The 27,500-nt window shown below is 47.6% G+C and overlaps 1 protein-coding gene across 2 annotated transcripts in view; it reads right to left on the reverse strand.

Moving 5' to 3' along the window:
• Positions 1-27,500, reverse strand: part of add3a (adducin 3 (gamma) a) — an 85,800-nt gene that overhangs the window by 40,253 nt on the left and 18,047 nt on the right. The window contains exon 1 of one of the 2 annotated variants that reach the window (XM_083693985.1): positions 16,788-16,970. The exons of the other annotated variant lie outside the window; for it this stretch is intronic. The gene's annotated coding sequence lies outside the window, so the exon portion shown is untranslated. Of the gene's footprint in view, positions 1-16,787; positions 16,971-27,500 lie in introns of those variants that run through there. 2 annotated transcript variants of the gene reach the window in all.

The raw sequence follows: 27,500 nt of genomic DNA on the forward strand, positions 1-27,500 counted from the left end.
GTTATGCTGACTGACACTCCTTGGTCCGAGAGGGCCAACTCTGGCTCTCGCTGAGAAACCTGACCCCTGACACCGATGCAGGGGTATGGGGCTGAGGAATCTGGAGGGCTGCCTGTGGTGCAGTGCTTTACAGTATGTAGAGCAGGCATGGCCAAACTCCGGCCGTTGCCCGTTTTTTAAGTGGCCCAGCGTGAATTTTTAAAATAAAATGGAATATGGCCCGTTAATAAAATAGTCTCTAATAATAAATTGCACTGTATGTACATTGCACTTCTTAGTTTCAACACTAGGTGTCACTTCCATTTTGAACAACTACCAGACCGACCATCGCAATGATTGCTCACCAATGAAAACTTTTACCTCAGTTAAAAAAAAAAAAACGTTTACCTCAGTTGATTAAACATGGTGGAACCAAAAACACGGAAAATAGCAAGAGAGTGCTGAAAATTTCAGACACAGTGGAAAAATATATCAATAAACGACTGTAATGTCAACAGGTAAACTGTTCAGCCACCCCTGATGTAGAGTCTACTGTCTGCAGTGCTCTCTGGTCTGCAGTGCTCACCAGTCTGCAGTGCTCACCAGTCTGCAGTGCTCACCGGTCTGCAGTGCTCACCAGTCTGCAGTGCTCACCGGTCTGCAGTGCTCACCAGTCTGCAGTGCTCACCGGTCTGCAGTGCTCACCGGTCTGCAGTGCTCACCGGTCTACAGTGCTCTCTGGTCTGCAGTGCTCACCAGTCTGCAGTGCTCACCAATCTGCAGTGCTCACAAGTCTGCAGTGCTCACCAGTCTGCAATCCTCCCTGGTCTGCAGTGCTCACCAGTCTGCAGTGCTCACCAGTCTGCAGTGCTCACTAGTCTGCAGTGCTCACCAGTCTGCAGTGCTCACCAGTCTGCAGTGCTCACCGGTCTGCAGTGCTCACCAGTCTGCAGTGCTCACCGGTCTGCAGTGCTCACCAGTCTGCAGCACCAGAGGCTGCAGTGGCCCTCGTTCCCTCAGGTCTCTCAGTCAGCAGTTTATTTACAAGGCAAATGTTTCCCCTCTGGCCTGAGCCATCCATCGTAAGCCAATCTGTGTCTCTACCCTGGTCTATCAGGGGAGTAGGAGAGAAGAGATTTTGCCTAATGTGTGCCAGCAGGGTTTGCACATTCTGGAACATTCACTCCCCTGGCGTACACTAGTGCAGCTCTGAAAGAGAGGAGAGATATTGAGTCGTGGAGTTGTGATCAAAACAAATTGAAATATATCATTGCTAATCCTATTTATCATTCTGCGAGGCCAAAATCGTATCAAATACCACATAAAAATGTCGATATTCGTCGAGCAAATGTTTGATAGCATAGAGGATGCTCTGTTTTCATTACATACACCGGGAGTAATCTAATGGAAGTGATGAGTTTAGCATGTCATTTATGTTCTATTTCTAGACACTAGACTAGTTATGAAATAATCTGTGTAAGTACGAAAATAACATCGACGTCAACAAGCCTCGATAGATCCACTGGCAAAAACATCTGCAGTTATGAATCGTGTTTTTATGTACTTTGAAAGTCTACATGACAAAGAACATTTTGTATTCTTTCTTGGAAAATCAACCCTCTTCCAAATCACATGTTAGAACCATAATTAGGTCTATAACAAGCATGTCAATTTATGCTTGGAGACCGAATACATATCCTGCAATTCTTGTCAAATGAAGCATTTCACTGTGCAAACTAAGTACACAATACGCATCAAATCCCGCAAGGCATTCACGGAATGAAGAGAATCTCAGAACATTTTTTCCTTGTGTCCATTGTAGAGAGGTTGACTGGTAGAAAAAAATATGACACATGCTTCAAAGCTGCATTCAAGACGCACACACTAACACCCAAGTTCTGTCAGCCGTTGTACTGTATGTAACCCCTTTAGCGAGGGGTTACATACAGTGGGATGGGAGGGGAGATCATTTTGCAACAGTTTCAAACCTTGATAAACACATTAAAACAGCAGTTGACCGCAACACAGGTCACCGTCAAGTACAATACACTTCCTCTATGTTCTAAGTAAACAAATGAACGAAGTCAAGAGACAACAGACTGACGGACGCCCAACGGTCCATAAAAACAAATCCAATTTCATGATTATGTTGTAGGCTCTGTACAGTGCAGAATCAAATGAATCAACATGAATTCATGGTTCGCATTCACAAATGAATGTGTGTGTGTCCTGGTTAGCTAACAAGCTAGTTACCTTGTGACTAGGCTGTAGTGAAGTTAGTTGAACAGAACTTTTTAGCAAGTTTGAAATGGGGGAGTTTGGCTTTTCTCCATTTCAACAATCTTAGGAAACAGAAGGTTTCGATATGTTGGTGTGTGTGTGTGTGTGTGTGTGTGTGTGGATGATGTAATACTACACAAACCAGAGCTCGTTCTCACAACAGCAGTCTGTATGACGACCTCCCCCAAACCCCTGTCCTCCCAAGTCAACCTCCACCCTCTCTCCTCCCCCCCACATGAGGTTTCCATGGCGACCCCAAACAAACAGTCAAAGCATGTTGTCATGTGGTGGCCCCACCCCAGGCCTACTGGGGAGGGAGGGAGGGAAGGGGAGAGAGAGAGAGAGAGAGAGAGAGAGAGAGAGAGAGAGAGAAAGGAGGGAGGGGAAAGAGGCAGAGAGGGGGAGAAAGCAAGAAAGAAGAGAAGAGAGACATCGCATGGGGATTGCTCAGCATATGGTTCGCTTTATCCACGCTTCGGACCTCATTCATAAAGGAGACATTTAAAAAGATAACACTCGTGGTGAAACCATACACCATATGCAAACACTTACTGGTGGGCGTGAAGGGCAAAACTGATTTGTATTGAACTGCGGTGAACCTTAGTACCATATGTGAACTGTACGTCACAAACCGAAATAAAGGAGTCTTCTATCCCCCCCCCCCCCCCAATCAAAGACGAGAAAGGAGAGTTTTAAAAGAGACCACCTTCTGTGACTAAATACCATGACCCGGTCTTGGACCTCTTGGTGTAGTGCACCACATCAAAAGAGCCAATCAAAAGAGGAGAGAAGAACTCTGTGAGAAGGTCCTACTGCTATCCCATGAGCCTTTTGTGTCTTCAGACCGCAACTGGCCAAAGTCCCGACCCAGCGGCCATAGAAAACTCTCCCAGTGGGTCTATTCATGTACCTCAGAAACTCTTCACTTTGAGAGAGTGTGGGTGTGTGTGAGAGAGAGTACTGTATGTTGTGTCTATTTGTGAATGTGTGTGTGTGTGTGTGTGTGTGTGTGTGTATTGTTTAGCTGCGAGTGTGTGTGCCCTCTCTCTTTATCTCACCCTCTCTCTCTCTCTCACCCTCTCTTTCTCTCACCCTCTCTCTCTCTCTCACCCTCTCTCTCTCTCACCAACAATAAACCTGTGGTCTATATCAAAGTGATGGAGTTGTGCCAGTCCTAGTGGGCGTACAGTACTGTAGGAAGGTCATGCGCGGGCCGAGAACACAACGCCCACGACCAAGCACAAGCACAAGGATACCGGCATTTAGTCTAGCTGGGCTCCACATCGTTCCAGGCACAGACGAAAACGTACAACAAAAAGACACAACAAAGTATCTGGAGACTTTTGAAGAAGCCACAGTCTAAACTGGAGGTTATGAAACCCAAACACCAAACCGGTACATCATGATCTGAGCTACAGCGAATGAAATATCACCATGGTGGGAAAACACACGCAAACGGATACGAGCCGTTTTTGTATGTGTCAGATCCATGTGAATTTCCTCATGCAGCATCTCTTCCACTGATGGAAACAGAGGACTCTCTCTCGGACACTGTAACTGATGGGAGAGGTCAAAGGTCAGACGGGCCGTTCTTTTGAAGAGAGGGCACCACAGCAGGGCTGACACAGCACAGGAAACATGCCAGGAAACACACTATAGCCTCTCCCCCCAAACCATCACAGTCAGTCTACCCCCTTCTACAGTCAGTCTACCCCCTTCTCTCCCTCCATCTCCTACACAAACTGTCAAACTCACATGACAGAGAAAGGGAGCCTTAGGGGGTGTGTGAGTGTGAGTGAGTGTGTGTGTGTGGGGGGGGGGGAGGGGGTGTCAGAGCAAACACTTATCAATACAAAGCATCCATCATGGAAGAAACTGCCGGAAACGGACACTGACATCCGACGAGGTCAGGCATCTCGATGAACAGGCCCGCGGGGGCCTTCCGTCCATGGCCCTAGTCAACAGCCGCTTGACTGGGCAGCGCTGGGCATCATGAATTATTCAGAGGACATTGGTCGGAGAGGCGAATCCTGGCATGGAGGAAGGCGGGTCGGGTCAGTTTGGGTGGCTCTGACAGTCAGAGTGAAAGCAGGGCCTCTGTGTGTGTGTGTGTGTGTGTATATTTTAGCATCGTAGCCAGCAACAGGCCCCCAGAGAAGTGTGTGTGTGTGTGTGAGTGTGAGACCGGGGTAAGGGGTGAGTTGGGCCATACACTACTGATGATAGGGGCAATCGTGGGGGAGTGAGTAAGTGTGTGTGTCCGACTGCTATCCAACCCAGATCCCCTACTCATCACCACACTGTGTTAGCCCACTGAACTGAAGCCTAGGCCTTCACTCGGCTAGCTAACACAAGGGAGTTCCTGGGGTTCAAGTTTTGAATAAATGCTGGCAGTTGTAATCATTCAATGTAATTCAAACTACATGCTCTTATCCCTCCCTCCCTCCCTCCCCCCCTCCCTCCCTCCCTCCCTCGGGTCCAGTGCTAGTCTGAGAGGAGTGTGAGATGACCATTGTGCGTCGGCGGCTGTCTGAGCGAGAGGAGAAGAAACAGAGCTTCCTGTCAGGATGTGGGGCACACCGCCAGGAGTCACATCTCTGCTGGGAGAGGGCTGTGTGTGTGTGTGTGTGTGTGTGTGTGTGTGTGTGTGTGTGTGTGTGTGTGTGTGTGTGTGTGTGTGTGTGAGAGTGGGTCCATGAAAATGTAATATTTATAATACTCAAATTGAACAATGCTGTTGTTTGGTGTCATGATAAACACTTCATGTGGGAAAAATCCCATAGCCATCAGATACTGTGTATGATAAATGAAGAGCTATCATTAGTCAAATCTGTGTGGATTTAGAAAAGAACACTAATTAGCCTAATTATCAGGATAATTATTCGTCTCCTACATACCAAGGTAATGGGATACTGTGCTCTCAGTGAGCGTTCCTTCTAATTGGACCACCAAGGTTGGGCTCAGAGAGTGGGCTCTCTCTCTCTCTCTCTCTCTCCCTCTCTCTCTCCTAAATGTCATGGCTCCTCATCGTGTGTGTCTGTCTGTCTGTGTGCATCAAACATCTTACCGCCAAAGGATGTGAATGCCTGTTATAACTCATCGCATCAGCCACTCAGCTTAAGCCGTTGATTGTGTGTGTGTGTGTGTGTCAGAAGAGTCAAAATGTACCCTTACCAGCTGTTTCCTCACACAAACACCCACCACTGAGACTCCACCATCCTTCCCACTCAAAACACACACACACACACACACACCCACACACACACACACACACACACACACACCCACAGGAAGAGCTTAAAGGGCGATCCAAAGGGCAGTGTGGTCAGTCATTGTTCCTGAGCACCACTCTGTCATAAGACCCAGAGACACACTGTTAAAAGCAGAGACCGGTGACACAAGACAGGAAGACACAGTCCGTGTGTGTGTGTGTGTGTGTGTGTGTGTGTGTGTGCGTGCGTGTTTGTGTCATGGGCTTGTGTGTGTGTGTGCGTGCATGTTTGTGTCATGGGTGTGTGTGTGTGTGTGTGAGGAACATTTCAATAAACAAAGTGAAGGCTGTGGCATGTACCTGCTGCAGGCTAAGCTAACAGCCCCCTCGAGTTTTCATAGAAATATGATTTGCTTTTCATAACCCTAGCTATTTCATAAGCTATAATATCTGCTCTTATTGAGGGCTCAGAAAAAAGGCTCAGTTGTTTAAAAGTAAGACTCCGAAATATGCCTCACTCATTTTTCAGTCATACAATGTTTTCTTGAGGACTATATTCTTCCTTTGAGTATTTCTCCCCTGGGCAGAGAGAGAGGCCTCAGTGATGTCATCCTTTACACGCAGCACACACACACACACGCACACACGCACACACACGGACAGACACACACACACAAACAGTACTCACATACCCCTGTCATTGTCACACGTGGCATTGTCACAAGAAAAGGCCAAGCCACACACCAAGAAATACGATCGTAGAGGCATAGTTGCACTGTAGAAATCCTCATGCCCTCGAGTGACAGGAAAACAAGGCCAAACCTACACTTAAACATTGCTGCTCACACTTGAAATAGGGCCACAAAACTGGAGGGATTACCTTTTGAATGTCGGGATTAAGATCTGTGATGAGTCGGGCTGAGATTAAGATCAACTCGAGCACTTATTCAAGAAAACTCCTGCAGGCGAAAAGACATTGAGCGATGAAGGATGTCACAGTGCAGGAACATCAAGTCGAGTTGAGTCAAGTCAAGACAACTCGTCCCGTCTGCCTGGATCTGGGATCGACTAGCTCAGTCTGACGTGCAGCGCGCAGGGGGGGGGGTGTAGGAGGATAAGGATTACGTTGATCCTTGACATTGATCTAAGGTCTGTTTTGCGGTATTAACCCTGAATGGTTGAGATTACGATGTGGGGAGGGTCATCTGATCCTAGATCTGGGTACCTAACGCAAGGGAGCTCCAGGGGAAGTTTTGAATAATTGCTGCCACTTGTAATTTGAATTACACTATCTCCCTCCCTCCCCCTCTCCCTCTCTCTATTCCTCTCTCCCTCTGGTCCAGGGCTAGTCTAGAGAGCGAGAGAGATGGGCGGGGGGGGGGGGGGGGGGGGGGGGGTTGCGCGATAGAGAGACGGTAGGAAAGAAGGAAAGAAAAAGGTCTGGACCTTCTCAAGTTACCTCTCAATTAGCCGGTGATTTGTAGTGCCAGGTAAGCCGACCACCACCCCCTCCCCCTCCTCCCTCCCTCCTCCCCTCCTCCCCTCCACTAATGTCAGTTTCACTCAGCCTGATCAAACGGAGGCGGGTGGAGAAGCAGACCACAGACACAGACAGACCCGGAGGTCAGAGGAGGAGGAGGAGGAGGAGGAGGAGGCCCTATAGCAGCAATCTGCTCCTGCTCTGGCTGGCTAACCGAGACCGACCGCTCTCTGAATATAGCCGGCGAGAAATCACTTGATCCATTTCTCAGCTGTGTAAGAGGATATCACAGCTATGTGCCCGAGACATTCCATGACACCCATCTCTCTCTCTCGCTCTCTCTCTCGACTGACAACACCCCCTCATCCCCCTCTCCTTCTGTCCCTCCCGTGCCAGGCTCTCACCATAGGGACTGGTTGTGCATTATCAGTGGATGGCAGATCAAACGGAGAGAGGGAGCGAGGGATGGAAAAGAAAGGAGAGCTAAAGCTCACTGGCCACAAGAGTCCAATGGAGAGAAGCACAGCAGCGAGCAGTGCCATACGGTTTCCCAATAATGGTCAAAGAAGCGAAACCTCAGACATTATAGAGTGTCGGGTCTGCTGCTACGGGGTGTGTGTGTGTGTGTGTGTGTGTGTGTGTGTGTGTGTGTGTCTGCACGCTGGTCATCGTTTTGAGACTCTGAGCTGAGATTCTTTGAAGGTGAGGCAGCGGGCGACTCGGTTTACGGGCGGCTGGTGAAACGATAGACAGACTAGCCACTTGGTCGGCAGACAGACAGACAGACAGACAGACAGACACACACACACACACACACACACACACCACTGTATCAGATATCTTGGCGATTTGTGACGAGCAGAGGTCTCTTTCAAGCCCCCCCCCCCCCCCCCCCAACCTAGCCCCTCCCACGCTCCTCTCTGCTTTACCAATCAGTGACGCCCACTCCCGCTGCAGGAGGGAATGCTGGGATAGGTCCTGGAGGAGGAAGGGGAGATTTTCCACATTTTGAGTTCTAACCAAACCAGGATTTATAGTTAGGTTGAGTGGGGAGATGTAGAGCGTGACGATGTATTGGATATAGCAGATTTCCTGTAAAGGAAAATCCGACCCCACTTGAGGTCTTCCAAATGGTGGCGTGGCCCTAACTGGTTAAGCAAAAGTCGGTTAAATCCCCTTTCGAATGTCATTCTGATTCTGAAGCCTAAGGATCTGAGACCATTTGTGACTTTAGGGAGCTACTACACAGTGGCTGTGTTGAATGCATGTGTACGTGTGTGGGCCCGTGGACCTCAAACTCACTTAGAGTAAGTGAATTTAAGGCCTAAGAGTTCACATAGGCACACAATCATCCCATGGATCTATACAAAAGAAGGGCACATCACAAGTGTTCAGAACTTAGATTGGCGAGTAAATGGATTTTCTGGCCCATATGTCATATTAGCTACCAAGTCTTCTCTCTTTACCTCTCTCCCTCCCTCCCTCCCTCCCTCCCTCTCTCTTTCCTCCCTGGCCTCCAGCGTCCATGTCAATCCATCCATCTCTAATCCTATTCCTCTCTGCCTGACTGAACACACAGCTCTCATCTATCCATCCGTCCTTTTGTTTTCAAGGGAGGGTGTCTGAATCTCTCTCTCTCTCTCCCCCCCTCTCCCTCCCCCTTCTCTCTCTCCCCCCCTCTCTCTTCCCTCCCTCCCCCCTCTCTCTCGCCCCCCCCCTCCCAGTGAAGGACAGTGCAACATTCCAGTCAGCTCCGCCCACACACATGCTGAAAAATAAACAAGCGTCCACATGTTCTCCAGGAATTTTAATTACTTCCATAACTGCAGACTGTTACCTGCCAAACTGGAGGAAATGGTGGGAAGCCAAGGCAAGGCGAGGAGCGATAATGAAGAGAAAATTCGGGCGTAAAAGGGCCAAGTTTCGCCGCTTTTTTAATACGGTTCTTCAAAAAGGCCGATTTGAAAGGCGCCCTTCAATGGAAGCAACTAGCGGATGATTTTCCTGTGCTTGGAGCCAGGGTCGGGGGGGGGGGGGGGGGGGGGGAAGACAACGCTCTTCACAACAACTCTCGTCTTTTCATTCAACGTGATGATTAATTGACAATATGAAAACTGCTTACTAAGGAGTTCCATTCAAACCAGTTCGACACACACACACACACACACACACACACACACACAGTGCGCACACGGCGCGGACACACACACACACACACACGGACACACACACACGCCCACACACACACACACACAATAATTTAAGGCCGGGAGAAGAGGCCCTTAAGGCTTTGAGGCTGCTCTTCTCTGATGCTGGGTGGTCTTCGGGACAGACTCTCTTGGCAACAGTGGGATTAGGAGCCGGAGGACTTTGCTGACAGGAAAGACAACAGGTTGAACCCCTCAGGGACGGCTCATAACGGGTGAGTTACTCACAGGCACACATAGACCGCGTACATAGACCCACTCATAGACAGGAAGACCTGGGAGAGAAAGGGGTTTCCGAGGTCTTCGTTGAAGGCTAACAGATTAGTATTGAACTCTGGAACAACTACTGTCAGACACAGCTTCAACTGAAGCTTTTGAATGATTGAGTCAAGACAACTAATAGCTTTCACTGTATGACTTGTATACTCTGAACAGTACAACCAAGACAAGTCATTTGGGGTTTTGTCCAATCCTATGACAAATCCAATATGACAGTTTGTCGTTTCAAATGTGTATGGGTCACCACAACAACAGATGACAACCATGTCATTGACGACTCACTCCCTCCCTCCCTCCCTCCGCCTCTCCCTCTCCCTCTGCCACATTCTAATGTCCTCTTTACAGATGCAGCAGCGGAGGAGAAGGAGAAGAAGGAGGAACCACCCAAACTGCTTTGCTGGGTAAATGTTTAGATTTCCCAACTCCTCCGCGGTGTTGTTCTTTCCCCTCCGGCCCGGCCCGGTCCAGCTGCAGAGGAAATGACAATGCTGAAGGAAAACAACAGGCCAGCGTGGCCCTGCGATTAATAACCTCCCCTCCCTCCCTCCCCCCCCTCCCCTCTCCCTCCTAACTCAGCTGGATGCTCTCTCTCTCTCTTCGACCAGCGGGACACGGCTTCGGGCCTTGACACAGGAAACTGATATGTCACTTGGACGGACATGGACAAGGACACACACACACACATACACACACACATACACACACACACACACAGGCTGCTCTAATGCTCCAGGAATCCAGGCAGGGGTTTCTTTGGGGAGCCGTGGCCCGAAATGAGAAGCAGGCCGCGGGGTGTGGACCCTACAGGGGTGTGGACCCTACAGAGCTCCCCTCTCTTCCACACTCCCAGAAGACCCCGACCGATGATGAAGGAAGCTCAACCCAACTGAAGCTGAGTGGACAGACTGAGTGGTTTGGCTTGGCGGCGCTGCCGCTTGGTCCGGTTCAGTTCTATTTGTTTGTGTGTTAGTTCTACACGGAGCCGGGCCCGGCGCCAGACAGTTGTTTACTTATTCTGTACGTTGTTATGGGACGGGAGTGTTTAAAGCTTCCATAATCCCAACCGTCTTAATCCAGGTCTCAGAATGAATTTCTGTGTGGTAGAGTCAATGGTGGACAGGCTTCTGTGGGATAAGACACTTTAATCTCTCTCTCTCTCCCTCCCCAGAGATACAACAGTCTCATATCACTTTCGGATCCCTCTCTTTCTCCACCTTTTTCTCCATCTGTCCATTTCTTCTCCTGTCCAACATCTCTCCGATATCCATCCCTATCCTTCTCTCTGTCTCACACATTCCTTCTTCTGACATTCCTCATCTTCATTTCCTCAGAGATCTGGTATGAAAACAGGGGTGATGCATGGCTCCCACCAACCCCTGATAAACAAATGATACAGGAGGACAATGTCTCTCCCTGGGAGACAACGGGGTGCGTCTCAATCCTTCCTTTCCTTGTCTCCTCACTTCACTCCCTCTGCACTAACCGCAAGCCCAGGATAAGTGAAGGCAATGATGGATGCCATCTAGGAATTTACTTTCACCTGTCTTTCCCCCTGTTTTCCACCTCGGGGAAGATGAAGGTAGGGGAGGAAACAAGTCACTTTAGACTATCGGGACGCACCCCATTCTCTCCAGCAGTCCCAACAGATGGGCTGCGATAGGATCAGTTTTTTTGGGACGTGACAGTGAGCTGAGTCAGGGACAGATAGGGATTCTCCCTGTGGTTCCTTTGCGATTCCCATTCCCAGATTGACTCCTTGATCCCCACTACTGAACCCTCCTCTGCCACAACCTCAGAGTTCGTCATCTCCGGGAGACATTTGGTTCCGCTCTGATGCAATTCTCTTGATATGAGGGTGGGTTTTCGCACAGCTTAGCAGACACACACATGCACGCACATCACACACACGCGCGCGCATCTCACACACACACACACACACACACACACACACACACACACACACACACACACACACACACTCCAAAACACACGCACCCACAAAACCACTTATGAGGGGAGAAACCCCATCATGACTTCATAAATGAGTTCCAGGTTTCAGTGAGAACAGAGGGGGGAGGGGGGAGGGGGGAGAGAGAGAGAAGAGAATGAGAGAGGTCGTGTGACTCAACATATGTGCACCAGCTCTTCGAGAGTCAATATTTGCCATAACAGAGCCGAACGCCTTGATGAAGTCATTGTTTTCAGACTTCAAAACTTGGGGGGGCTGGGGTCTAAATTCCCCCCCACACACACGTGTGTGTGTATGTGTATGTGTGTGTGTGTGTGTGTGTGTGTGTGTGTGTGTGTACGCTGACTGTGGTAATGGAATATCCATTGTTATCCAGGAACCCACAAGGCCAGGATAAGTAAAGCAATATCCTTCTTCCTCCATGTATCCTCTCCTGAGCACGCTGAACGCCCGCTCCCTCCTCCTCCTCGACCCCCCAACCCACCTCCTGTCCACCTCAATACATATCACCAACAGACAACTGTGACATTATACAGTAGGTTACTTCTTGCCCCTGGTGACCAGGAAAAGATCATAAAGACTCACAAACCATCAATGGTAAAGCACGCACATGCACACGCACACACGCACGCACACACACACAGTCCCTAAGCCAATCAGTGTGCACAGAATACTCACAAAGACCCTCCCCCTCAGTCCAGTTCAACACTTAACCAGACAAACTATAGATTGCAACCGGTGTGAACCGGTGGGTGTACCAGAAGTAAGCAGCAAGACACCCAACACCAGCCCTGCTACTTTGTTCCCATCCATGTTGGTACAAGGAGGGACACCGTCCTTGACAAAGGCCTGTCTGAATAGATACTGTACCTTCACGTTACAGTAAGAACAATAAAAGCCCTATCGGCAGCTAATAATGGGTGCATCTGGTTGGCACTCAAGGTCACAGCAGTAATAAAAAGCAGATTTGTGGAGTGTCCCAGTCAATGGCAGTCAATCGTCCTCCGATTTCTACCTCCACCAGCCTCCCCTGGTCGATGGATATGGCTTTGGATTCATCTGAGAGTTCTGGTGACGACTAAAAATGGCTGACCTTACTCCATTTACAGTTTATGTAAAAGTATACTCTTCCTCAGTGGGCAGGGTTGAGAGAGAGAGAGAGAGAGAGAGGAGTGTTTGGGACTACAGTTGCTATACGAGGTACAGATAACTGAGGTATGCAGTTAGATATTTATAGTTGAGAAGAGGCACACTTGAGGAACTATTGTTGCTATCGCTATAGGCTAGCACGGTATAAGCACTGAGCGAGCCTAACCTCACCCATCAACGTCAGCCAGAGACAGTAAAATGTTGCTATTTGAATTGATATGCAGCTGTGTTGAAAAGCATGTCATCCGAACCACCACAGGAATAGATGTACTTTCCAAAGGGCCTTGGCTTGAACTGAACGGTCAAGTAAAAGAGGTTGGGACCAAGTCAGCACTCCAATCAGTTCTTCCTCTGACCTCCACCTGTGAGCTGGGGTGTGGTCGACTTACGGTCAAGGTCTCGAAGGCGCCAGATCTGGGGTCGATGCTGAGGGGTAAACTCCTGGCCCGCCCTGAGACTACAATGAAAAACACCAGAGAGCACCAGACACACCCTCTCTTCTGTGTGTAAATCTAACTGACGTCCCAACACTGAGAGCAGCACACTCAACTCCACTGAATCAGAAGATGTTTCTGCCAAAACAAAGCTATTCCTCATCGACTATCCCAGGGGTCTGACATTATAATGCTCTGACATTACTAAAACATCTGTTTAAAAAAAAAAAAAAAAAAAAAAAAAAAGAAAGAAACAAAAAAAAAAGAGAGAAAAAAAAAAAGTACTACCTCGGAGTGAATCGGTCTTCGTCAACAGACAAGTATGTCTGACATCAAGCGGAGGAGGAAATTGAGGATTAGCTCACTCGTTCCCCCATGGGAATATCAAACTTTAAACTAACTCCTTCAAACCTAACTGAAACTACGGTGAACACAACATTACCGCAGGAGTTATCCCCCTCTGCTGTTGGGAGTCCAGTGTACTGGTTTTGGTATTCCGCCTGACTTTTCAATGAACTAATGTGAGATATGAGTGCGTTTTGGATGTGAACCATATGAGACACCTGCCTCATGGCCCAAAAATGCTCCAGCCTATTGTCCCAGCTCATTTGTAAGCCTTTCTGTGGGTCCCTGCCCAAATACATTTGGTTTAGTTTAGCGCTGCAGGGTATTCAATCATTCAGATCAAACTGCGAAACACCACTTTTCAGACATCGGCCCGACCATTACTTTTTTCCCCCCCCTCTCTCCTAATGCTCGCTGAAAAACAAACAGTTTATGCTATGGAGTAGATCGCTGTATACAAACACATACACACGGTTTTTGTATTGTGGTGGGTGTGTTTTTTTCTCTCTCAAGAGCAAAATTAAGTGCAGCTGACTTGGACAGCTGGAAGCCATGCTGTTGAGTGACATAATCGCAGGCGGCCCAGCCAAGCGACTTAACGCAAACACACGTGCACGCGCACACACACACACAGAGATTACATAAACCTGGTGATTTACAACACAACCTAAAGGGAAGAGTAACACCCATCTCTGGGCCTATAAACCACCCCTTCCCCTCAGGTCAGTGCTCCATTCCTGATACACGCACGCACGCACACACACACACACACACACACGCACGCACACACACACACACACACGCGTGCACACGCACACGCCCTGGATAAGTAAAGTGGAAACATAGGGAAAGGAAGTGGGTGGACGTTGGAGCCAACAGGGGAGAGATACTAGCACAATCCGTCAGTATCAGAGAACGCAATGTTCATTCTCTCTGTCTCAGCTCCCTGTGTGTGTGTGTGTGTGTGTGTATGTGAGTAAATGTGAATGCTCCTACTCCCTTTGGATGATTTAGAACATAATCAAACTACATGCCCCTGTGTGCATAGCAAAGAGTCATGCATTCCAGTGGTCTGCAATCTGCACTGGTGGTTTGTCATCCAGAAGGTAAGAGTACGTCATAACAAAATCATAATGAGCATCTCATAACCATATCGTATCCATAACTCAAGGGCAGACTTGTGGGGAATGTAGTTGGACTCTACAGGGGAAGCAGGCAGAGTAAATCTAGACTGTGCAGAATTCTCTTCAAGGGGAATTTCAAACACGCACACAAACGATGAGAAAACTGCCAAGAATGGCAGACAGACAGAAAGACCAGCATGAAGGCCAAACATACCTGACGCAAGATCCTTTTTCTTATTACTTTGTCAAGAAGAGGCCTAGACAAATATTTGAGTGAATTTCAGGAGGGGGGGGGGGGTAAAGTAGGCTTAGAGAAGCCGTCGCCGTGGCATCTAGCGCCATGGAAACAGGATACATATGACTGATTTATGATCGGCTGTTAAGACGGAGAGAGGCTGGCCAAGCTGCATTTTCTAGTCTCAATAATAACACACGTAATCTTCCCCCCAAACAAGGCTCTGAAGAAAAAAAAAGCTATAAATTCAACAAGCTCAAACAAGAGGGCCACTTTTATCCACTTCATCCAACCAGTCAGTCCAGCCCTCGACTGAAGACTGTTTGTGTAGAATAGGTCACGACTGGGTGGATGTGCTATTTCGGTGGGAGCGAGTCTGCCGGGGGTTGACGGTGATGTTCGGTGACGGACTGACACTCCTACTTCAGCTGCGCCAGAAGCCTCGAAGGGACAGGAAGTTAGTTGGGCGGTGTGTGGGCTTGGTGCCAGAAGCGCAGGTGCCTTGTTGGCGGAAAATTAACCGATCGAGCTCAATTATTTCTGAAGGGTGACAAGGCAGTTTGACGGCAGCACACAGTTTCTCTACCTGGTGTTTTGGAGGACTTTAGTTGAGGTAAGGTACAGTGAATGTCACACCTTAACTGACATTGTGTGCAAAAAAAAAACCACAAAATGACAGGAGGGAGAGAGCGATGATGGGGGAAGGGATGGTGGCTAAGATTAAGGGTTTAAAATGTCAAAAATAAAAATGCACTTCCCAAAAAAAATAAAAATGAAAAAAATAAATAATCACCTACTCAACAGTATCATCTGACCAGAGATCATCCAGTCTACAGAATGGGTTGAAACAACTTATCACCATAACAACACATCCCTGGGCAACTCATCTACGGCTGACGACTGACACTTACCGCCTCATTACCTCTCCTTTAATCCTCTATACTCCCAGGGGAGGCTGGTGGAGGTAGAAATCGGAGGATTGGCTCATTGTAATACATGCAATGGCATGAGTTATGGTATCACAGCATCACAATGAGCCGTCCTCCGATTCCTCCCTCCACCAACCTCCACTGTTCATACATGGATTGGAGGCTCGGAGGGGACATACCCAACTGAGTTTTCTCAGTGACTTATCTTACCATGAAAGAGGGGCATTCATTCATCCAGATACAAAAAGACACCCACAAAACAACACCCAGATACAAAAAGAGTCTGCAACTTTACCATCTCTTATCGTTACTTAAGCATTTGTAAACAGACACGTATGTAAACTTATGAAAAGACATCTTAACGCTGTTTGACAAGTTCACTTAACCAAGTGCTTCGTTACACCGTCCGCTGAAGGGAAGGACAGAAGTGGATGTATTGGGACAGAACTACAGATCTTTGATTTTTACATACACACACAACGGTTCTCACAACGCTGAAAGGCACCGTACCGGTAGGAAGTTTGTTCTTATCGATCTAGCACAGATGCATACACCCGCCGGGCCAACTGCAAGGACACACACACACACAGACACAGACACAGACACACACACACACACACACACACACACCTCCCCCAAGCATGTTGACACTTGAGGAGGAGGCTGCAGCCCCGTCGTACACACCATTCTCCTCCTCATTCAAACCTCCCAGGTCTCTTCTATTCTTCTAACACTTCACTACTCTCCCAGACAAAGAGGCGGGAAAATACACACCTTTCTCTCAGTCAAATGTGAACCATTGAGGCCACTGAAACAAACCAAATGTGCTTCTCTGACCACAATATAAGCGTATATATTTTAGCTATGGAGAACCCAGGATTTCTGACAAAGTACACACAGCAGACCCAAAACATTCATCTCCAATGTCTCCTGAGCGTGTTGCCATGAGCACAGACACACGCAATTTCACTCATTTCAGATCAGAAAACCTTTAAAAATCAGGAAAGATTCACTCTCATTCATTCACAGAACTGCACAGAGACTTAACGCTTTGGCTGCATGCAGTGGGTAGTACGCCTGTTTGCACCGACTGCTGTGGCTGTTATTATTGTCAGCCTGAGAATACACATTGTGTGTACATGTCCAAACAACAGTGTACTACTAACCTGGGACTCAGCTGAGGAACAGATTAACCTCCAATCCAATCCCTTCTTTCCACGAGTGAGGTGACCGAGTGCACTACTCCTAAAGCTCTTCTCTCTTCCGTCCCGTCTCTCTCTCTCTCGTTCTCTCTCTCTCCCCAACTCACGCCTCTCCCATAGTGACAGTGAGCGGTGGCGCAAGGCTGAGAGGAACTGTTGCTGGCTGCACTCGTTCTCCTGTTCCCCCTCTCTCTCCCTTACTCTTTCTCTCTCTCTCTCTCTCTCTCTCTTTCTCTCTGAACCAGGGGCTGCTTTATCTCATTCCATGCAGAGGGGAAAAGCGATAGCGCACAACTTATCTACAGGGGAGAGAGAAGCAGCTTGTCGAGAGGAGCTTTTGAATGGGGGGGGGGAGGAGAAGGGGGGTTGGGGGAGGGGCAATGCTGATTAGAATTCCCCAGGGCACAGACACAGTGGGACAGTGACAGACTCGACTTCACTCTCTCAGGACGCTGGTCCTTTTGTTGAGGTTCCAAGCTAAAGATTTTTTTTCTTTTTGGGGGAAATTCTTACACTTCTGGGTTCCCTCTTGAGGGGGGATAAGCAGCTCGAAAATGAGTTGGGGATACATTTAAAAAAAAAATCAATAAAAAAAAAATCCTTTTTTAGTTAAAAAGCTTGCCGCTCTTTCACTTTTTAGTGTCTCTCTCCCTCCCTCTTTCCCTCTCTCTCTCTCCCTCCCTCTCTTTCTCTCTCTCTAGTCCATCTCTCCCTCTGGGTTGGCAAGTCTGAACAATGAGGCCACAGCCGAGCACAAAAAGCCACAGCTGCTTTCAACAGGGGCGGACAATCGAGGCACAGGGGTGTCCCTCCCTCCCACTCCCCCCTCTCTCCCCCTTCAACCCTCTTTCCCCACCCTAAAAAGCCCCCCTACTCTCCCCTCTCAAAACATCCACCACTTTCCCTGATAGGAACTAAAGTAGCCTCCTCATGTGAGGAATCTGACAAACAAAAGAGAAAAGTTCCATAGAATACCAAAGGACAAAACAGCGGTTGAAGTAGTAGTGAAGAAAAAAAAAAAGAAAAAAGAAAAAAAAAAAGAGTTCAAATCGAGCACCGGTTTGAGAAGAGCTTTGAAAAGCCGAGTTTCAAAAGCATTGAGTTTTGAATAGAATCTCCTGAGGCTAAATTTGCTTGCAGACACGTCTGGGGCTTTAACACATGCTGGTCTATCGAATGCTTAGTCACCCCTCTGAACACACGAGCCAAATAAATGCCATTAACAAATGACAACGGCTTGTCTTAATTGTCGAGGTGCCATTTGTGAAGAGGACAGACTAAAAGACAGCCGGTAACCTTGTTTATTTACATACAATGACAAGACACTTTTGTCAAATAAAATGTTTCAACATGTGAATACATGCGGTTCACTCTGAACACATGCCGAGCTGAGGATGACAGTGAAAAGCGGTTGGTTAATGGTTATTTAGTGTTGTCACACAGCTGTAGTGAGGTCAATTTGTTAACTGAAGAGGGACAAAGGGAGGCGAAGGAGATGACATTCGATTACCATGTCAATGACGGACTCAATGACTTCATACTGAGCTACCGAGCTGATCACTGATCGGGCTGGGTCGGGTTAATCTCTGCAACCTCTGGGTAACTATAGCTATGTATATATCAACAATAACTGGCTAACTATTACATTGATTTCTTTTCCACTACTATTATCCACTTTTTATACATCAAAAAGGCAGACTAACCAGCAAACCACGACTTCTCCCAATTAAATATACAGCGGAATATAATACAAATGACTTTGATATCATCCACAGTTCTTCCTGGCCAATTAATGGGAATCTCACACAATGCATTTCCCAGAAGTCCCCCCCTGTGGACTTCTCAGAAGGCCATTCAAAACCATTCAACAGGATACCCAGCTTGGCACTTAACCCTTTAAACAGAGTCCGTGTTCCTCACCCCTCCAGCTAGCCTTTACCATAGCCAATGGAGTACATTTATGTGCATTTCAACTGTAAGGAAGACAGTAAAACCGGCTTCAGATGATGTACAGTAAATCCCAGTGGAAAACAATATTCCTCCCTCTTGTGGTCTCAAATGCATTTTTAATTGCTGCCTCCAAAGCATCCATCTCTAGTTCGGAGGGTAAAAGCTTGAGTATAGTGCTGACTGGGGTAGAAAGTGGCAGACGATAATTATAGGAAATGAAAAATAAAAACGTGTATACTTTATTTTCCGCGACAGCCCCAAGGCTCACTGTCTTCCAGAAAGGCCTCGCCAGCAGTGCTTATGGGATGAGCTTAAATCAATGCCCTATCAATTATTCATGCTGGGGATTCTGGGAGTCATGGTCCTTCCCAAGCAACCATAGCTGTCAATCACTCAGTGGCTGGGAGTCCCTACTTCCTTTGGTCTGGACGGCCCTAGGGCTTTTCAAACAACGTCTGGACGACGTAGTCAATTCCTGTACAGGCCAAAACAAACCAGTGGTTCTGTTGGGAACAACAGTATTTGCTGGTGGCTGGAAGTCGCTCTGGACAAGAAAACGATGCCTCTCCTAAAAAAAACCTGAATAGAACACAAATGTAAATCTCTTAGCCGTGACTGCCATTGAGATCTTACTTCTGAGCGACCGGAACCATAGAATGCTAATTCCTCGACCGCAACCTCACCATTAAACACAGTCTTTCCCACATCCAGATCCATGGTTGCTCCTGCCTCAGCCAGACACCACATACCTGACAGAAATAACTTGGCGTTGGTTCACACCCTCCTGCCCGACCTCCCGCCCCCCTTGCCCAGAGTGGTGGTCTAACATTAGCACATATTTGAGTGGAGATGGTGAGGGCTCTGTGCATTCTCTGGGTTAAAAAAAGGGATGTTAGGGGTGTATAATTTATGAGTGTAGAGCACAGTGACTGCTTTCTAGAGTAGCATCCCAAAAGGAGGATAGAGAAGTTGACAGTTTACTGTACCCTTAGTGCTGTAGGGTAACAAGCACCTACATGTGTGTTGGCTAGCAATTATAGATTCAGTACATGTGCTGCCTATCAGTTGTAAAGTCAACATGTACTGTACGTACATGTAAGGTTGTGCACACACGCACACACGTGCACACACACACAAGCTTAAAATAGGTTTTCAAAAGGGTGCAGTGCACACATTTAAAAGGGGACATACAACCTGTTTTTTGACAAATTAATGTTGCCCATCAATGGCAATCCATTAATAGATGTTGGTATGCTATTGCTATATTTGGTAGCATGGAGTCAGCACTGCACAGAACAACTGGATGGTGCCTATGTACCGTACCACTGTATCCCTACGCCAGATCCCTACACCAGATCCCTGCTCTAGATCCCTACACCAGATCCCTGCTCCTGATCCCTACACCAGATCCCTGCTCCTGATCCCTACACCAGATCCCTGCTCCAGATCCCTACACCAGATCCCTGCTCCAGATCCCTACACCAGATCCCTGCTCCTGATCCCCCTACTCCAGATCCCTACGCCAGATCCCTGCTCCAGATCCCTACACCAGATCCCTGCTCCTGATCCCTGCTCCTGATCCCTGCTCCAGATCCCTGCTCCAGATCCCTGCTCCAGATCCCTGCTCCTGCAGAATGCCACCACAACAGGCGTCTCCATAACCAGCCTCTGGCTTTAAATCACACAGTCCTCATTCACTCTACACATCAGACCCCTCTACCAGAGGGACAGGGAGGCTGCATATAGAACTACTGAAACGGGGACATTCACAACAACTACTGTGTGTGCATGTGTGCGTGTGCGTGTGTGTGTGTGTGTGTGTGTGTCTGTCTGCATGCGTCACCAGTGAGGGGCATTTTAATTGTCGACCAATGGTTTCAGGTGTACTACTGGCTCCCATCCAGCTGTATGGGTGATACATGGTTAAGAAGGCGTGAGGTCTTTGTGAGAGAACCGTGCTTGCTTTAGCAAATGAAGTCATACTTCAAATTAATAATGAAGCAAAGGCTCAGAGCCAGGAGTCTAAATGAATAATGGCGCATCTTCACTATGGAAGCATCTGGAAGAAGCCCATTCAACCCACTACAGCAAGAACTAGCACAGACATGGGTCTGCTAATCAAACTAAAAGTTGAAACACTGCTGCTGGACTACAGATTTATCTGCAAACGGTTGGATTGCGAACTTTCTCAGACAAAAGATTAGCCTAAAGGCGATCTAAAAGATCCTAGTAAATAATTCATAATAAACAGTAAACAAATGTGCATAACATCATGCATTCATCACATGCTCATAACAAGTCAACATAACCTTGTTCTTCAACTGTTTTTTTATGTCACTTTAAAAAAGCCCTTGAGCGTTCAGCTTAATTAGTAGTCGTATTTCTGTCTTGTTTTTCCCTACATACTTATGACCTGGGGCAGCTTTTTGCCCTAGTTTGGGGTGTGGGGGTTCTCCTTTACCCCAATACTTGACTGTAACCATGTGTGACAGAGGGAATAGGGGGGCGGGGGGGGGAGGGGGGGGAGGGGGTTCTGCTAATGACAGTGTGTCTATTGTGAGCTGAGAAGCACCATCACACAGTGAGGATCCCTGGCTGACAGAACACGGGGCATTGTGACACGTACGCACACCGGGACAGCTATAGCTATCCGTAGACGGAGAGGTCATAGAAGGCCTAGGTGTTCCATAGACACTTCAATTAGTGGATAGAATAGATAACGTCAATATCCAGACAGTCAATGTTCAGTTCCATATCAGAATGATCAACCATGTGTAGCGTACAGTACCGTATGAATACAGTATGAATATGGTATGAAAATGTATATAACCTACATACTATATACTATAAATGTCCCTCTGTTTCAGGGTGATGGGAGAATCTCTACTTTAACCTCATAGTAACTGTTTGATTTCAAATCCAAACTTTTGGAGTGTAGAGCAAAAAAAAAGAAAAAATGCTTCACTGTCTCATTACTTATGCAGGGGACTGTATATGTAGCAGAATGCTAACATCATGGAGGCTTAGACTAGGGTCAGGTAGCACACATGGAACGCATCTAGGTTTGAATTCTGTGATGAAAGTTCACGTAGGGATGGCCCCGTGGTGGATTATAATGACTCCCATTGGAGAGAGAGAGAGACACACACACACACACACACGCGTGTGCACACACACACACACACACACACACACACACAGGCACGCGTGTGCGCACACACACACACACACACACACACACACACACACACACACACACTTCATTAGTTAACACACTCCATTCGCTTTCCACTCAGTTCAACAACACGTTGCAACATATTTCCACACGGGTTGCCAGGTCTTCTTATGGGTTGCCAGATACACTGATGATATTAGATAAAACAGCTTTTTTTCCAGGATTTGGAGAAATTAATGTGAGATGAGGTATTGGGTGGATCGAAAATGAGTGTGTGCTTCTGATGGAGTTTGTTTGTACAATGGGACCGACGAGACAATGACGGAAGATAGACATCTTGAATGCATATTTCGCAACTGTTGTTCTTGCTTTCATTGGTGTGTTTTGAGTAATGCTATCTTATGTGTTGCTGTGATTCTATCAGTGGCTGGTACGTGCTTATTGCTATGATAGGGGAGGGCGTAATCAGCTTACAGTTGCTCCTCTACCTCACAGCCAATAAGAGAAGCAGTCTCTCAAACAACCGTTTGATTTGTTGGAGGCAAGAGACACTTAAACCCACGTCTGTGGCACATTCAATAGTGCGGTGTTCTGTTGCAGGTCTCGGTCTCCCTTTAAAACATTAGCCACTCCTCCCACTCTAAACCCTGGGAATCTGTTCTGACCCTTTCTCTTATCACTAAGTCAGAGTGTGTATATCATATATTTCCCTGTGAAGGGGAGGTAACTGTATACACCAATACTCCCACTTCTACAACACTGGGGATTTACAACAGTTTAATGTGGAGGTAAAATCCTCCTCTTCATCAATGTCCTGTACAGTTTAATATGGAGGTAAATCCTCCTCTTCATCAATGTCCTGTACAGTTTAATATGGAGGTGAACCCTCCTCTTCATCAATGTCCTGGACAGTACTGTAGGTGAACTTCCTGAGCGTGTGAATCTACCCTAACATCGAGAAAAGAGTTTCTCGACAGCAACAACTGACATTGAAAAACAGATTGTTGAGTGTTGAGCACTTCCCACCTACCCCAACGTCCCTTTTTATACATTATTTTATCGTTGGTCCGTACGAATCCATGACAACGCAAGAGACACAGAGACAACAGAACTGCATGTTTGTCACCACGAGAGAAACGAGAAAAGAAAAAGGAGGAGAACGAAAAAGAACAGTAAATTCTATTCTTTTCAATTGTGCCCGCTGTGGCTTTTGGTCGCCCCTCTCGGCCTCTGCTCTCATGAGAAAGCACCAATGAAACGACCCATTGAGCAGAGTGGTGCTGTGGACTGGCCTGACACTGCCAAAGAAGAGGAGAGGAGGCAGACGCAACAGTGTGTGTGTGTGTGTGTGTGGTGTGTGGTGTGTGTGTGTGTGTGTGTGTGTGTGTGTGCAGCATGTGTCCATCCAAGTTTCCCAGGCTCCCAGAGGACAAAGATGTCGTTTGTGGCCACTCGGCGCTACAAAGGCCCCACAGACCACCAGAGCTGGAGGGGGATTTGTGTGTGTGTGTGTGTGTGTGTGTGTATCCTAGTTACTTGCAATGTTTGTGTGTGGATATGCATCCGTGTATGAGAGCATGCACATAATATGTTTGCGAGTGTGAACGCATGGAGGCGTGTGCGTGCGTGGGTGGGTGTGTGTGTGTGTGTGTGTGTGTGTGTGTGTGTGTGTGTGTGTGTGTGTGTGTGTGTGTGTGTATGCGTCTGTGTGTACTGTTTATATGTGTCTTGAATAATGTACGAGTGTGACCAAGTATTGACCACAAAACACTCCTGAGGTCTAGTCTGGTTGTCTGCGGTCCCTCCTCGGTGGAGAGGGGCATGCTGGGGGATCACGAGTGTGTGAACAGCATGATGGGACACAGACCGGCGATGGCGCGGGCCAAAACTGAGACTACACCGGCCGCACCTAAACTCCCTCCCCCCCGAATCAAACACATTGACCAACTATTTTCTGGTAAACCATGCCATTTCACAACACAGCTGTTTACCATCACTTCAACAAAACCATCTCCGCCAATTCCTTTCTTGAAACTGCTACAAACGAAATATCCCACAAATCACACTCTTTCTGTAAACACACAAGCAACACACCCACAGAGCACCCAGGGTCCGGTCCAATTTGATGATTCATCATAAAAGACTACATCTGGTGTGTGTCAAGATAGGGAGACAGCCCTAACGCTTAAACTACAACTCCCAGTGGAGTTTCACCCTTGGCACCCAGCCGCCGTCCAATTGGCCAATATTGACCAGAAAAACAGGGCTTAGTCTGTTTTCAACATTCTATGGCGCAGAGGTCATTCGAGAGAGAGAGAGAGAGAGAGAGAGAGAGATATCATCCACAGAACCCTTTATTAGATGTGGTGGTCTCACACTGTGGAGGAGAATGAAGGGATTCAGTGTGTGTGTGTGCCATCAGGGGGGGGAGAGGGGGAGTCAGAGACAGTGTGATCTTCACCTTTGCAGTATTCATCTCTGCCTAAAAAACAAAGTTCTCAGGCTCACAGCTTTGCATCAGTGGAAAGATGTTGTTAATCAAACCTTACCACAACCAACAGCCACTATCACACACACACACACACACACACACACTTCCTTTCCATACCAATCCCACATGCCTTCCAACTCTACACAATCTTGTCAGGTAAACCTTACATTCTATGTAGAACTTCACACATGCCTTAAAGACTTCTACAAATCACCCCCCCCCCCCCTCCCAGCCCCTTTATCCCTACAGATTTAACAAACTCGGAGGCATGCTATCACAGAGAAGTTATGTGGGCACAGCGCCAGGCAGCATGCGTCGTTTGGTCCGTGGAGATAAGAGCCGCAATGCCAGATGATAACAGAGGAGAGCAGAGAGGGAGGGGGTTGACAGCTAGGAGGGCTATAGGACGCCGTGCCACGCCACGCCACTCCACGCCACGCCACGCCACGCCAACGCTGCCAACCAGAGGGGCATCTCCAGGCACTGAGTTATGGGCCTTGCAGGCAGACTGGCACTGGGGGAGGGGACACAAGCACCATGCACCAGTGGCAAAAAGGCATCCGCACTGACTGGGAAGGAATGGGAGTGTGTTGCCTTGTATTTTGCACAGTATGTACAGTAGCACTGAATATGCCCTACTGTGTACGAAACAGCTCATCATGTGTGTCCTTCATTCTGCATGTAAAACCAAACAAACGTGCAATGTGCTTAGAATTCAGGATGATCTCACTGCACTACTCAGGGTACAGTGGTCTTTGGAATCTCCCCCCCCCCCTACTTTCTTAAAGGGCTGCCTCTGTTCCCACTGGAGGACTTTGGCCTTCGTAAAGAGTTGGAGCATACCTACATGACATCACAACCAGGTGCATGAAATCATCACTACGAGATGCCCTGCCAAGCCTGAGAGGAGCCTGAATTACATCTTTAAGTAAGTCAGGGGAGGAGAGGAGGAGGAGGAGGAGGAGGAGGAGGTTTAAATGGACGCCCAGGGAGAGAGAGAGGAGGGCCTCTTAACGATCCTGCAGAGTCCAGTACATCTCGTCTTACGAGGGTGAAGGAGGGAGGGATGGAGGGAGGGAGAGGGAGAGATGGAGGAGGTTGACCTTGCACGGCTGGTTGGATATTGAATCATCCCTCCATCCGCCCTGTAAAAGGTTTACCAGTCATGCGGCTTTGCTTTTCTACCTTCATCCATTCTCTCTCTTCCCCCCCCCCCCCCCCCCCCCGAACTGGACGCCCTCGCAAAACCCTTGGAATGCCAGGCCTTTTCTCTCTCTCTCTCTCTCTCTCTCCTCCCCCCCCCCCCCCCAGACATTAGTCACATCAGACTGACTTAGAGGAATGGAATAAATTAACTACATGGAAACGAATGGAGGGAGAGAGGGAGGGAGAGAAGGAGAGGGGGAGAGAGAGGATGAAACATTTGGACTCAATTGTCAATTTCACTCCAACACCATTGTTGACTTGCATCATCAGTCAAGTATTTGAATATGAAAACAGGAGACGCCAAAATATGAGAAGAACCACTTTTTGTCTACTTATTTCCTCTAGATACTGCTGTGGAGTAAAGACAATGCACAGTCAGAAATCATTATAAAATGATTAACTGGCTTAATGTATCAGGCTTTAATCCATTTTCTATTGTAATGTCATTCATAAATGGAGTATTAAAAGCTTAGCGTAAGAGCTTAGCGGTCACTTCACTGTAAATCGTAAACTCGTCCAAGTCATGAAGCCACACACACACACACACACACACACACACACACACACACACACACACACACACACACACACACACACACACACACACCAGCTCAGTTGACAATTAAAAGGAGAGAGTTCTCCCTGCTGTCATTGTGAATGAGGAGTTGGATTGCCTGGTTCATATATATATATATATATATATATATATATATATATATATATATATATATATATATAATATATGGCATTTAGCTGACGCTTTTATCCAAAGCGACTTACATTGCAGTGAGTGTATATATATTATATATGGTCCCAGCAGAAATCAAACCCACAGCCTAAGCGAGCCACAGAGGTCCAAGCTCAGTATACAGCCAACTCCTTGTACAGGAGGTGCACTTTGGATCAGTGCCAACTCAGTTTACTGTCAGTTACCCAGTCAGAATTAAAACACATCATTCTCCATATACTTTCAATATTCGCACGCTCAGTTTAAGTGCCCACTATGCATACTTCGGACAGCCCCCCCCCCCGCCCCCCCAAACCATTGCATGTAACTTCAGCGTCATGACCAATGCCAGAAACAACTGTGAAAACTTCATCTGAGAACCACCACCAACGACAACAACCAACTAACAACTTAACATTCAGAGAGCAACCTTGGGACTAAGCTGTAATAGTCCCACAGAGGGCTACAAGGAGAGTGATATGATACAGAGAGAGGGGCTGGTCGGCCTGGCAACGGTATAGCTCGTATAGGCCAACCAGCCAGAGAGGTATTTGACACATAATGAGACACGTCAGCAACCGTGCGTATTGTTTTTCCCTTTAGCCCGGCCGTGGCCTATAGCAGGCCCTGGAACGGTCTGGGCAAACAGCCAGCCTGCAGCGCTGCTGGGATGCACAGAGATGCTCTAAAGCGTTCAGACACACAATACAGCGAGAGAGAGAGAGAGAGAGAGAGAGAGGGAGGGAGGGAGGGAGGGAGGGTTGGGGGGGAAGGGAGAGAGAGAGAAGTAGAGATTGCTAACATGAGAGACATACAGTAAGAGATAAGATGGAGGGAGAAAGAGAGAGAGAGAGAGAGAGGGAGCTAACAGAGCAACACATCACACCGTAGGAACTCTTGAGTAAGCTCCATAAAGACAAACGTGATTACCTCAGAGAATGCCATTACATGGCTCTCCAGTCGAATGAAGTCGTAAAAAAAAAGTTGTAGAAAAAGGGGGAGAGTGTAAACTTTTTGAAAAGTAGAAATGAGGCATGGAAGTTATGGCCTACAGTAAGGTATTACAGTATGCGCTCATGTGCTGATCGGGAAAAGCAATCAAATTCCAAATTCTCGGGGCCTGGAAGG

Source organism: Argentina silus (genome assembly GCF_951799395.1).
Source record: "Argentina silus genome assembly, chromosome: 22".
Lineage (NCBI taxonomy): Eukaryota > Metazoa > Chordata > Actinopteri > Argentiniformes > Argentinidae > Argentina > Argentina silus.